Consider the following 14,169-nt stretch of genomic DNA (forward strand, 5'->3'; position numbering starts at 1 on the left):
TTCTTCTAACATTTATCGGATGAACCCAATTCGATTTATTTGACACTGAATACAACAACAACAGTTCATCATCACTATCGCTACTTGAACTACAGTCCATCCACAGCACACTGAAGTTGATGTCTGGCTCACACCACGGTACACTGAACGTCATTTCTGGTACCATGCACAAACTGTACTCACGTTAGCACACCATCTCAACAACTGAGCAAATACGAAGATGAGATAGAAAACGTAGCTCATAATACGTAGCTTTCGGTTTGAAGGGTACGTATCTCTAGTCAGGATATGTGCTACGTCCTGCGACGTTTTCCGAAGACGTAACGCGAGATACGCTACGCCGGTGTGAAATGACCTTAAAGCTTAACAGTTGCTGTAGCTCAGCCAGGCAGTGGATAAAACCACCACATATCCACTGGAGGATAAAACATTACTATGAATAAATTTGATTTAAGGTCGTGTACTCATTGTTGCAGAAAATCTGTCGCAGCTGAAGTCCTGGATAATTAATTATCAGGTTAAATGAATATTTAATCCTACATTATGTTCCAGCAGAGTATTTATTGCGATCTCAAAAGAAAATAAGCCTCTTTACAAAACTCAAATAAGTAGTAACATACTTACAATAATGAAATGAATCTTACTCAACAAGCTACATGCTCTGTCCAATTACTCACAAAGTACTGACTCACTATAAAAAACAAAGATGCTGTTAACTTACCAAACAAGAAAGCGATGGGATGTTGATAGACACAAATTTCAAGCTTTCGCAACCCAAGGTTGCTTCGTCAGGAAAGAGGGAGGAGAGGGAAAGACAAAAGGACGTGGGTTTTAAGGGAGAGGGTAAGGAGTCATTCCAATCTCGGGAGTGGAAAGACTTACCTTAGGGGGAAAAAAGTACAGGTATCCAGTCGCGCGCACACACACACACATCCATTCGCACATATACAGACACAGGACTGTTTTTATTATTCTATTAACTTCCAATTTGTTTGTAGGAGGTAGCAATATTCAATTAACACTTTCTTCTCCTGGGATTGATGTTCTACTAATCCTAGAACAATTTTTACTCAGATTGATTGGACTATTTATGAAGTAGTCATTAATGTAATTTGCTAAAGTAAGATTTCTGACTAGCACACCTTGACCATCTTTTAAAACAGTCATCTAGATTTCTAACATCTTTGCTTGGGCCTATTTCTTTTTTTACTACATTTCATATAGCTTTAGATTTGTTTGCTGACCCAGCAATTACACTGTCATTGATCACCTTCCTGTAAATTTTCTTACGAGCCAGACAATTTTTCAATTCTGAGCAGGCTGTAGAGGTTTCATTTTTATATACATCGTTAGAGGCACCAAACAAAGCTACAAAGTCTTTTGAAGTCAACTTGATAATTTCATCAGTGTAAACATTCTTAATTACCTCCGAAAGGGAAGCCCCAGGCTTGACATAACTCGTGGATTTCATAACTGATGCCTCATTAACAAGAGAGGCTATTCTGCATCTGTGGCTATCAGCTAAAATGTGCAGTTTTCCCATGTGATTGTGTATTTTGTGCTGTGACCTAGGCATATGTTGACATGGATTGGGCGTAGGACTATTCAGAGGCAGCAACGGCTGAAACATGTACCTGCGTATTTTCAAAAATATTTTTTGAAGCACTGTCATCACTTATTTTGCTTAACAATTCGTACCTGTTTTGTATTTGTATAAGTGGGTTTAGTGTGACCCTGTAGACATTGATATCATATTTCCATTCTGACGATGATTTTTCGTGTGTTTTCGGCGACGGATCAACTTTTGCACACCAAGAACGGAACTTTGTTTTGCATACACCATTACTGCGTACTCTCCCGTACTTTTTACACATGTTATGTCTTGTATTTTTGCTACAACAGTTTATGATTCCTGTTCACTGAGAGTTTTTTACTCCCATTGTGTTCAGCTGCGGGGATTTGTTGCACTCGTGTTGTAAAACGCGTATCTCTTCCACAAACACTGTAATGATCTTGTTGGTGTAATCCATCTTATTATGTTTTTGCACAGGTTCGCCTCTGCTACATTTTGCGCAGAACCATATCTTACGTTTAGGATCTACGTTAACACATGAATAATGAAATACTGTTTTACATATCGTGCACATTACACCTTTAACTGCCTCTCTCTCTCTCTCTCTCTCTCTCTCTCTCTCTCTCTCTCTCTCTCTCTCTCTCTCTCTCTCTCCCCCTCTCTCTCTCCCTCTCTCCCCCTCTCTCCCTCCCTCTCTCTCTCTCTCTCTCTCTCTCTCTCTCTCTCTCTCTCTCTCTCTCTCTCTTTTTTTTTCTCCCCAGTGGCAGGGATCCAAACCTAATGTTACACTTCTTTCCCTGAAAGATGATGTAGATGCTCCACATGTGTAATTCTCCTTATTAATACTTGTGGTTCTACAGTTTTTTTTTTTTTTTTTTTTTTTTTTTTTTTTTTTTTGTGACTCTTTTTATTATGTAGCATGGCATGCACAAGTTTTCACAATACACACTGACTATATTGCACGATAAACACTTTTCCTCGCTATTACACTTTTTTCCGGACTTTACACATTCGCGACCCTCACTCGGCGCCATTGCCCTATTTTCAATAAGATTTGCTGCCATCCTTAGTCTGGCATTCCTCGCATGGTGTGGCAAGGGAGGGGGACGATTTGGGGTCGTACTTCTGTGTGTTGAATTGAGCCCATGAACGCTTAGAGATCGCTGGTGTTTGACCACCAGCAAGAGATGATGTGCTATGCTTCATCCACCCTGATGCACCCACTCTGACCAGGGGCCCTCCCCACAGGTGCCACCCACCCGCAGCAAAGGCCACCTGATAGGATGGCTTTTGCCGGGAGTCCTGATGCCCAAGGGAGATGGGCATCTACCCCTTGGCATACGTAGGGAGTTAATGGTGCAGGTGTCAGCAGAGTGATACCTGTGCGGTCAGGGGGATACAACCAATAGGGTACATGATGGCCCTACCACAACAGACTGGCTAAAGTGCTGGATATGAGGTGCAAAGAAATTCATGGTCATCGTCAGCACAGAAAGCGACACTGCATAGTGCATGGTGGAAAACGCACCAAGGAAGATGTCCTCGCCCAAGAGATGGAGAATGAACGGGACTGCAATGCGACAACGAGAAAATGGGCTAAAGATCTCAGTGCACAATGGACACAATGCACCATGTAATGCGTCCTTGCCCAGTTGGCTCACTCTTCGAGAAAATTTTCAAGAATGGAGGTCAAACCCTGCAGGGGACCATAACGTAAAAGGCCGAAACATGTGAGACTCCTTTTAGTCGCCTCTTATGACAGGCAGGAATACCTCGGGCCTATTCTTACCTCCAGACCCACACGGGGGCCACCATGTTGTATACTTTCAGATATGTAAATTTTTGGAGTCTCACATCATTCCTACTTTGATGCCATATTTAACTGACTGACTTGGCATGAACATTTTATGTAGAATAATTTATATTGCTGCAGTCACTTTTTACTAATATTTTACTAGCACAATGCATTTCGGCAGCTTCCTGCCATTATCAGGTGCATTATACCGTTACTTACACTTGTTTTACAAGCATCTAGATTGCTCCCACATGCGCACAATGTGCTCCCTACAAAGTACATTATTTATTTACCTTTAGCATCGTGAGAATTGTAGTAACATATATATTTGCTACTTGATCTGGAGATAGGCATAGGAATATTGTTTGCTTTGGAGGGTGGAAAATAATTTTTGGAAATTTTTCAGGAAAGGGGTGTTAACTAACTTGGTTTGTTCATTAAGGATAAAGTCTGTGGGGGTGCTGTTTTTGTGTGTATTTCTATTTCTTCTGATATACTGTAATTTCCTACAACTGTATACCACTTTTGACACATATTTTAATGTGTAACTTTATTGTATAATTCCTGAAATTCACAAAACTTTTTTATACAGATACTAGGTTATGCAAGACATAACCTAGAGTTGGACTCAACACTGACAATGTGTTGGTGAAACATTATACCAAAATGTGGTACGTTGTTGTACAGTTGTGGACAAAACGAGCAAGACCCCACGCCTTTTCGTTGTTCCTATCTGCACAGCTTTAAAGTCTGCTACGCAGCATAACAGGCAAGGCGACGAAGTGCTACCAACATACTATGCACAGGTGTGGAATTGACAAACTATCTGAACTTTGTCAGACTGTTTTCAATCATGTGTAATACTCTATTAATACTGATTAGTGTATTAAACACAACACATAAATACAAGATATAAATGAAAGAAGAAATGCTAATTAGTATGAACTGTACTAATAAAAATGAATTTCAGCTTATAAAGATAACACAACTGTTCTTCTAAGAAAAAGTACCCCAGATTGTTACGAATTAGCAAAATATTATGGGCATTCGGCCGCGAAGCAGTTTGTGTCAACTTTCAGACCAGTCATAGTGGATTACCGTTGCTGACCTACCTTGAAAGTGTGCAAATTTAGTGATGCGTGAAGATTCATAACGAAATTCAGTTAAAACTGATTAAGTGCCACACATAAGTCAATTCAATTATTGACAGAAGTGGAAAAAGGAAGGCAGTAACAATTATGAAATTCTATAAGTTTCATATTGACATCCACAGGGCGCCAGTACAGAATAAAGGTAGAAATATAACGTATTGGGGGCGCGAGAATTTCTTAAAATTGCTTTACTGATAGTCTATCTGCCTCCAGATTAGAACCGAAAACAAACCAGACCTCCCTTGCAGTAGCAACCACCTTTCACTACGCTAGAAGACAACCTAGGCGAAAAGCCCTCTTTTTTATTACCCTAGACATGAATAAGCCGGCCATTTCGCAATGAAAATGGCAAAATGATCTGCAGTGTCTGTTGCGTAGAGCTTTCTGAACTCTAAACCATGAATATAAACCATGAATTTCCTACCTTTATGTCGCCACTTATGTGACAATTATTCGGGATGTTTATCGAAGTAACAAAATACTGTTATTAACGATTAACGGCAATGGGTTCTACACAACGCTGGTGACTACTTTGAAGGACAGTAGCAGGTGCAAACATGTAACTCTTTTGTATCGGTTGTGAATGAATAGTTGCCACTATTAAAGTTCCAACCCTCGTATAGTCTTACATATGATTGAAAACAGTCTGACAAAGTTAAGATAGTTTGTCAATTCCACTCCTGTACATAGTATGTTGGTAGCACTTCGTCGCCTTGCCTGTTATACTATGTAGCAGACTTTAAAGCTGTGCGGATCAGCATAACGAAAAGGCGACTGTACATCAAATGCACAACTATAGACCGCTTTGTATTTTATACACTGGATCAATGATGCCATTATTTTAAACCATTTATTTTACTCCTTTTTACATGTGTGAGGATGTAGAAGTATTTTAATACAGTTATAAATCACAATACAAAGGAAAGACCTTCTCAAGTGTTTCTAAGCACAGCTATAAGAAATCAACAATCTACTCCTGTATACCCCACTTGTCTTTTAGGTATGGGATACTGTACAAATCCCTTTTTGAAGAGACCTTCACTGGCACACAAATTTTATTTGCAATGTCTGTCATTTTGTATTTTAAAATGTCTTTTACAGTTGGCCATTTCCAAAAAAATTCCTCTTCTTTCCATACAGCTGGCTGTGATGTCTGATTTATGCACATTCAGTACAACACCAGGTCAGTGTTCCCCCTCATACTGAACTATCACATTATCACCCACTTGAGGCACATATGCTACCGTCACATCAGCAGACTTCATTAGACCATCATCACTTTCTTCTGATGTGCTCAAGTCAAAGGTATTATCACCATCTGATACAAATGATGTATCCTCATCACTACTACTGCTCAGTCTTCTTGGGAATCTGAAAATTAAAACACACTGTAATATGAATCTCATTGCCTTAATGCAAATAATAAAAATAAAGGAGAATAATGTAGGTACTGATACATGACATACACTTACTGTAAATTTCTTTTGCTTCTTTGAAATTACTGAAGGTCCAGGTATATCTTCTTGGAGTTGGCTGAATGATAGCAAGATCTGGAGCACATACACTCTTCCCTGGCTCGACATTGACGTTCCTTCTCAGAGTACCAGAGTTTGTACAAGTTTCTTTTGCCCTCACCGATTCAATATGATCTATGAATGAAGCACTCACTTATGGTAGTGAGGAATCGAGTTCATTATTCGGTAACCTATTTGAAACTTCATTTCTGTTGATAGGGTACACGCCTGATTTTCTGAATCCAGCTTTCAGATTAGAAGGTCCATTGGCCTCCAACCTATCCACCAACTTCTTTAACAGGAAAGGGAAAATGTTGTTTGGGATTGTTGGGTATTTTCTTCCGCAAGATGTACGTTTGTATTCATCTAATATCTGACGCCAATAGATTTTCATAGGGCAAAAATACAAGTCCAGTGGTTGGGTCAGATGTGTTGTGTTTGGTGGTAAAGCAATGAATGAAATATCATTGTCTTCACACATATTAATAACCTTCACACTAATGTGGCTGCTTAGGTTGTCCCCTATAATGACCTTCTTTCCTTCTTTCTTCTTCAGCTCAGGTAAGAGTAAAGTCATGAACCAGTCCTCAAAACTGGTTCTGTCGAATAAACCACTTTTTGTGCAGTTATATCTGGCTCCTAGAGGTCCACCCTCTGTCCAAGTATCCCACATTTTGTCAGCCTTATAATTGATATATGGTGGTAAGATCTCGCCAACCACATTGCCACACATCATGATTGAGACCGACACTATGCTTGAATTAATTATGACTTCGGGATATTTACAACCCCGTTTAGTTAAGACCCTTTTCTTTCCTGGGTCACCAACCAGGTTTGTCTCATCGTAACTGTAAATATTTTCAGGGGCAATACCTTCCAGTTCCTTATCAATGTTATCGAAGTACACATTTATGATGTCTCTGGTCACAGCAGCTCTTATCCTCTTAATATTACTTGCAAATCTTTGTGATCATCGGTCATAGTGTCACTGAACAAATGATTCAGCCCAACGTTTTCCAGGAAAATTGTTGGTGAACCTTATTTCTTTACGGCCACATGAATCTAGATACATATTTACAGTGCAGCAAAGATCAATTGTGGAAATAGGAAATCTGAACTCACTCAGTTTGATAGCGTGCTGTACAAACGATTCCTCCTCTTGTGAAGTAAACACACGGCTTCGTCCAGGTGGTGCCACATTGTTGTCCCATACAGCTTTCATTTTAAGAATTATAGAACAGTGTGGAATTCCATAGACAACTGCAGCCTTGCGAGAGGATAGTCTTTTTGTCTTGATATCTTCCAAACGCTGTTGCATCACAGCTTCAGAATAGGGTTTGTATGAGCGACCCCCAAATATCCTCCTTGAATTTGTACGATCACTCATTGCTGTCTGTAAGTTAACTAAAAAAAACAATGCCTTATTGCTCATAATTAGTATTAATGCTATTACTTATGTGCCAAGAAATCTATTTTTAAAAGTCGGGAACATGGAACACAACTATGGTCCATCCTGAAAAGTGGACCATAGATGAGCTCAAGGTTACACATTTTACTGTTACTCCACATTTCTCACATATAACATCAGCGGATAAGCACCAAACTAAAAATAATGTATGACAAACATAGTAAAAGATAAACAAAGAAAATTCAAATGAGATAATTGTTACCTTGCTCCCTGTATAGAGGAAATTCGAACGACGAAGTTGGAAACGCGACTCTTCATGTTTAAGCAATGGCGACGCTATTCTTCACCGTGCGCGACATTGCAGTTTCTTAGCCTGCCAATAGAGGGCAGACCACTTCAGCATTTCCAGAGTGATGGCAGTGCTCTGCTATTACTGAACGGTAGTAGGTGAAGTCTTCATAACCAATTGGACCATAGTTAAGCTTAAGGATCATAGTTAGGGGAATTTATGGTATTCATAGTGGTTCCTTTTATGCTAGATGTAAAATTTTTAAGTTGTTCTCAGTGTTTCTCGCTGAATGGTTTTCTTCAGCAATATGGGCTGCAAATGCAGATAAGTTTGTTGCCAAGCCTTAAAAAGCATCAATGTGTTCTTTGTATCTAACTTCAAAACTTCTGCCTGTCTGTCCAATGTAGGGACTCGTGGAGGTATTTACATCATGGATTACTTTATGTTGTAATTTATTATTTGTGGAAAAGCTGATACTCATATTTTTCTTTTTAAATAAGTTCGCCATTTGGTATGATAGTGGGCCTATGTATGGGAGAGTAGCAAATTTAGGTTTGGCTTCTGTGGTTTTTGTTTGCATTTTGTTGTGGAGTTTTTCTGTTATTATGGGTTTATATCCGTTTTTATGAACAACTGTTTTAGTTCAATCATAACATGTAAGCTTTCACGGCTGGCTTCTTCATTAATTCAAACTTCTGGCCTGAATTGCCGTGGTCCATATATAAAACTACTACTCCTTCCTGATGTTTCGTTGCCTACTGCATGCAACATCTTCTGAGGTGAATCGGCGACTGGCTGCTAGGCAAAAAAAGAGGATGCGGCCCCTCCACGCCCACACAAACGTGGTGACCAAACCAAAAGTGTGTTGGTCACGTGTTGAATGTGTCCCCCCCCCCCCCAGAGTAGTTCCCTGTTCAGCCAGACACCGAGGTATTTGACCTGACGGAAATGTATTGTGTGTGTGTGTGTGTGTGTGTGTGTGTGTGTGTGTGTGTGTGTGTGTGTGTGTGTGTGTGTGTGTGTGTTATTGGGTTGCAGTGCTGATGTTTGCACAGTTGCTTCGGTCTTCTAGTGAATAGAATGGCTTCGCACTTGTCGACATTTACTATAATACGCCATTTCACGCTGTTCTGAGTGCAGTCTGAGGTCGTGAGTATAATGTTCGACAGTTTCCAATCTTGCGCAAGGATGGCGGTGTCATCCGCGTAGATTGCCACCGTCATGTTGTGTGTAGCTGGGAGGTCGTTAATGTAGAGGTTAAACAATAAGGGCCCTAGGATGCTTCCTTGGAGTACTCCTGCCTGGATACCATGTCGTATCGATTGTTTGCACTGCACGTCGGTGTTGAAACTCCTGTCCGTGAGATATGAGTGTATGAGACGTACCCGTCAGGGAACCCAGCGTCGCTGAGTTTGCGTTTTAGGCCGTTGTGCCATAGATGATCGAAAGCCTTTTTGATGTCCGGGAACACTGCCCCAGTTGCTTTGTTTGTGTTCTATCCGTGTGTTATGTATTTAACGACACGGAGGAGTTGTTGTGTTGAGTGGTGATTCCTGAAACTGAATTGCTCTGATCTCTGGGTGTCATTTGTGATGCAGTGCCTGGTGAGTCGTTTTAATATTACCTTCTCAATGATCTTGCTGAGCACGCTCAGCAGACTGAAGGGTCGGTAGTTTTGTGGGAGGGAGTGTTCTTTCCCTGGCTTCCTGAACATCAGGACCTGGGCCGCCTTCCAAAAGGCAGGGAAGTGTTGGTGCTTGAGTGTGGCATTCGTGATGTGTGTTAGGTAGTCTTCAGCTTTGTCTGTGAACTCTTGGCGGACACGGATTTGAATGTCAAAGTGACCAGGGGCCTTCCTAGTGGTAGTATGCATGATGGCCCATTTGACTTCAGCTGTACTAGCTTGTCGGATGATGTGCGCTGGTTGGGCCAGGATGCATGTGACCTCCTGGTCCGTAGCAAGTGCGAACGCTGAGTCTGAGGGATCCAGGTTCGATGTGAATGACGCTGCGAGTGTGAGGGCCATTAGTTCCGCTTTTTCTTCCGCAGAATATGCTGGTCCGTCGGGCCATTGTAGCGTGGGGGTGTACAGTTTCTCCCTGTGAAGTGTCAGGCCAGCTGCCACACATCAGGTCGCGTGCTGTCCAGCCTTTAGAGTTTCTGGTCCCTTGTTGTGTCTTAAATGTTTGCAATTTGTCCCAGATTATACACTTGAGCCTGTTCATGTTCTGTTTGAAGAGCTAGTGCCTGGGCGTGTAGCCATGGCGAACGATACTCCGTTCCCAACAGGGTTTGTGCAGGCCTTGGACGTGTTATGGCGTTGGGTGGCTTTGATTTTTGAGTTTTGTGCCACTTTGTACACGTCGCAGCCCCTGTAGTTGGCCGCATGGCCTTGGCCACAGTTGGCGCAACGGCATATGTTTTGGTGAATTAGTGTGCAGGCATTGGATGCATGTTTGCCAGCGCATCCGCGGCAACGGGCCGAATGACCGAACCGCTGGCAGTTGTTACATTTTTGGGGGACTTGGGGTGGTTCGTGTATCTCTACCGTTACATCCATCTACAGAAGGCCATGGGAGGCGGCCATGTCGGACATCTCGACCAGGTAGTATGGTAGACGATGGTGGGAGCGGAAGCCTGTCATCCTGGAAGCACTTTTCCAGTCGAATCCCAGGAAGTTGAGTGCCGTTTGTACTGTAGTGTTTGGGATATTGGGGTCCACTCCTTTTACCATGTACTGCTGTGTTCGTTCTTCAGCAGTTCTGTACGTATAATGTTTGATCCCCTTTTCTTTGAGGAAGATAAGGAGATCTTAGTATTCGTTGATAGTTGACACGTACAGTGAGGCCCTATCCCCAGAGTACTGCGCGTGGAGTGTGCTAGGTGTGTGCCATTCTGTGAATGTTGAGTTGAGGACACTAAGGTCCCCGTAGTTTTGTATTACGTCTGGGGGAAAACCAGTCTTCTGTTGTGTGGGCGTAGCTGCCGTTTGTGTTTCTGTGGTGTTGCTGACCGCAGGTCGTGTCGTGTCGTGTTTGTTATTGTGGTAGTGTTCCTAACCGGAAGTGTGGGTTTAGGTGTAGGCAGCAGCGCCTTTCGGCTATCTAGCGAGTGTGGTTGCTCGCTTGTTTGCATGCTGTTTCTCTGTTTGCATCGTGGGCCCTCCACCTGCCAGGGCCAAGTGTAGTGGGGTTCTGGGTCCGCATCTGCAGCCGCTGGTCCCGCCGCTGGAGTCAGCTGCCGCAGTAGGACGCTAGCACATGAATCACCAGTTGCAGGTGAATGTAGCGTCATGTGGAGGGTACTTGTCCGCGTGGGGGAATCACTTGGGCCGCAGAGGTCGGTTATTAATCGACGCTGGTTAAGCAGTTCCTGCGCTTGCACAGCGATCTGCTGATCCTTTTTGGCAAACACCACCACAACGGCGGCAAGCGGGACGTGCCGACTCACGTGCCTCTTTCGCTGCAGCCTTGCTGCGGGTTAGGGCGGGCGAAACACTGTCGGAATCTGCCATCTTGGTGTTGTCAGGAGCTTTATTAGGTGTGGGTGGGCACGACAATTTTGCTTTTTCTGAAAAGGAAGAGCTAACAAATAGGTCCTACGGAAGTGGGGGAATGCCCTACAGCCTAGCGTGCGCCGTTGGTGCAGTGGCGCGGCAACTAGAGGTGGTGCGGAGGAAGAAAAGTGGCCTACAGTACGCGGGGTGGTCCAAAGCGAACAGGCCCATGACACTGGTCAACTCTAACATAGAACGAAATAGTCTCTCTGGGGGAGTTTGTAAGAGAGTTTACGGGTTGCTACGAGAAAGTGACTCTTGTGACAATTAAGCTTCTCCGCGAGCAACACAGCTTTTCGATGAAAGGGAGCAAAGCTCAACCTTCCGCCGATCCACCGAGCGCTACTGACGCTTCGAAAGGAGACACTCTGTAGAGCAGAGCGGTCAGCGAGGCCTAAACCCCAATAGCTACCGTTGCACATGCCATCACCGGCTGAGAGCTCCTTCCGCTATGATGGCAGGAGCGCGTCTGCGGGCTGCTAGGCTGACGCTGGAATGACTAGCCTGTCATTGGCTCGTGATGGTGCAGTTTAGACAAAAGTTTGTCATCCCTGCGGTTTCTGTAAGAGAGAGAAAGTTGTAATACCACTCTTGTTGATTGGTCCTAGCTGGTGTAACCTGAAAAAGAGAAAGACACTCTGTTGAGGGATTAGTAAAACTTAATCCCTCAGCATGTCAGGCCAACGCGTGGTTGGCCTGTGATGAGGTTGTTGGCCCAGTCCACGGATGAGCTGATTGCGGGAGCGCCCGACTTCTTGTAGAACTTTCTGGCGATGCCTCGGAGAGGTAGGATCCCAGTGTCCTCGTGGAGTTGGCGTGTTGAGAAGTGCCTCTGAAGCTGCATAGCAGTCTTCAGGGCGCGGTTCTGTATCTGCTGCAGAGTGACAACGTGAGCATCTGCGGCTTTCCCCCAGACCACGGCCGCATACTCTAACTGAGGGCGAATCATGGTTAGGTAAAGGGTGATGCCGTCTTACGGTGGCAATGGCGACTGCGGGTTTAGCAGCGAATACAGGGCGCGAAGGCGTCCTATTGCTCTCCCTTTCACGTCACGGATGTGATGCTTCCAGGTGAGCCTGTGGTCTAGGGTAACCCCTACGTATTTCGCCGTCCCACTCCATGGGATAGGTTCTCCCAGGATTTCGACCAGCGTAAGCCCTGGCGGCAGAAGTCTTCGGGTGAAGACGACTGCCTGGCTCTTTGTGGTGTTGAATTTCAGCCCCCACTTTGTTGCCCATGAGCCCAAGGTGTCGCACCCGCGTTGGAGGCGGTTTCTCAGCACTTGGGCGTTCATGTTGCGAATGAACAGGGCTGTATCATCAGCGTACAGCGCCAGTTCGACTCCTGCCACTTTCGGGGCATCGGCAGTGTACAGGGAGTACAGCGAGAGGCCGAGAACCGACCCCTGCGGCACCCCTGCACGTTTCTGCCGGTCTGTGGACATACCGTTGTCAGCCCTCACGTGGAAGGTTCGTTCAGACAGGTACGACCGCAGCAGCGTCACGTGAAATGTCGGTATCCCTTGTTCAAAAAGTTTGAACTCGAGACTGTCGTACCACACAAAGTCAAACGCTCGGGAGACGTCAAGGAAACTGCCCCAAAGAATTCCTTTGTTTCCAGTGCCCTCATCGCCGGTTCTATCACCTGCAAGAGCGGGTGGTAAGTGTCATGTTCTTCTCGGAACCCGAACTGCTCGTCCGGGATGGTGCCATCCTGGGTGACGTGTCGTATCAGTCTTCTCGTGTACAGCCTCTCGAAAACTTTCGAGAGGTACGGGAGCAGGCTGATGGGTCGGTAGCTCTATGCCCGGCGTGGGTCCTTGCCGGATTTCATAATGGCCACGACCTCCGCGTGTTTCCACACAGAGGGGTAGTCAGCTGATCGGAGAATCTCGTTGAAAACATCGGCAAGTTGTCGGTGTAAGCCTAGCAGAAGGTTCTTCAGCAGGAGGTTTGTGACGCCATTGCTGCCTCCAGCCTTCTTGGGGTTCAGTGAGCGAAGCTGCACAGCAACCTCCTCCTCCTCCGTTATCGGCTCGATAACGTCGCCTTCCTCCCTTGCGGCGAGGAAGGTTGGTAGTTGCTCGTGGACCCACTGTATGTAGTCGTCGTCGATGACGTCGGCCACTGGTGTGAAGTTCGCTGCAAATGTGTCAGCCAGGACGCTGTCTTTCGCGTCGGGGTTGCTGGCGAAATCGTTCCCTACCTGTAAAGGCGGTATTCGCTGTAGGAAGGACTTTACCACCCTCCATGCACTGCCATACTCAGGATTGAGAGTAGATACAAGGTCTTCACATTCCTGGTTCCGGTGTTGCTCGACCGCTGCCTTAATTTCCCGTCTCGTGCTGTTTAAGCGGCACTTCCATTCACAAAACAGTCGGTTTTTCTCGGTGATCGCGTCCAGGATAGGGCGCGATAGCTGTCGCGAGAAGTCTCGTGGTCCTTGGCGATGTCTCAGCGTGGCTTCCTCCGCTGCTTGGAGTATTCTTCGGGTGAAGAATGCTAGGGTGGCGTCTTCCCTTACCACAGCGGGGTTTGGCGCGTCCTCAAGCAGTTAGAGGGCTTTCGTCCGAAAGCGCTTGGCGTAGATTGTGCGATAACTCGTACGGCTGTCCGGAAGAGAAGCTCCAACCACGTCGAGGCCAAAAATGGCCGGTACGTGGTCAGAGGACGTTACGCGTCTCGGCGGTCGTAAAGTGCCCGGTGCCCTTCAGAAGAGCAATATCGAACACAACCGGTTGTCTCTGTGCAGGGAAGATAATGGGGTCAAACAGCCCCACAGTGGTCGCGCCGTTGCGGTGAACAACGCTGGAGAGGCGGCGCCCGCTGCGGCTAACAGTTCGCGAGTTCCATTCTGTGTCTTTCGCATTGAAATCCCCGGCAA

Source organism: Schistocerca gregaria, chromosome 3 (assembly GCF_023897955.1).
Source record: "Schistocerca gregaria isolate iqSchGreg1 chromosome 3, iqSchGreg1.2, whole genome shotgun sequence".
Classification (NCBI taxonomy): domain Eukaryota; kingdom Metazoa; phylum Arthropoda; class Insecta; order Orthoptera; family Acrididae; genus Schistocerca; species Schistocerca gregaria.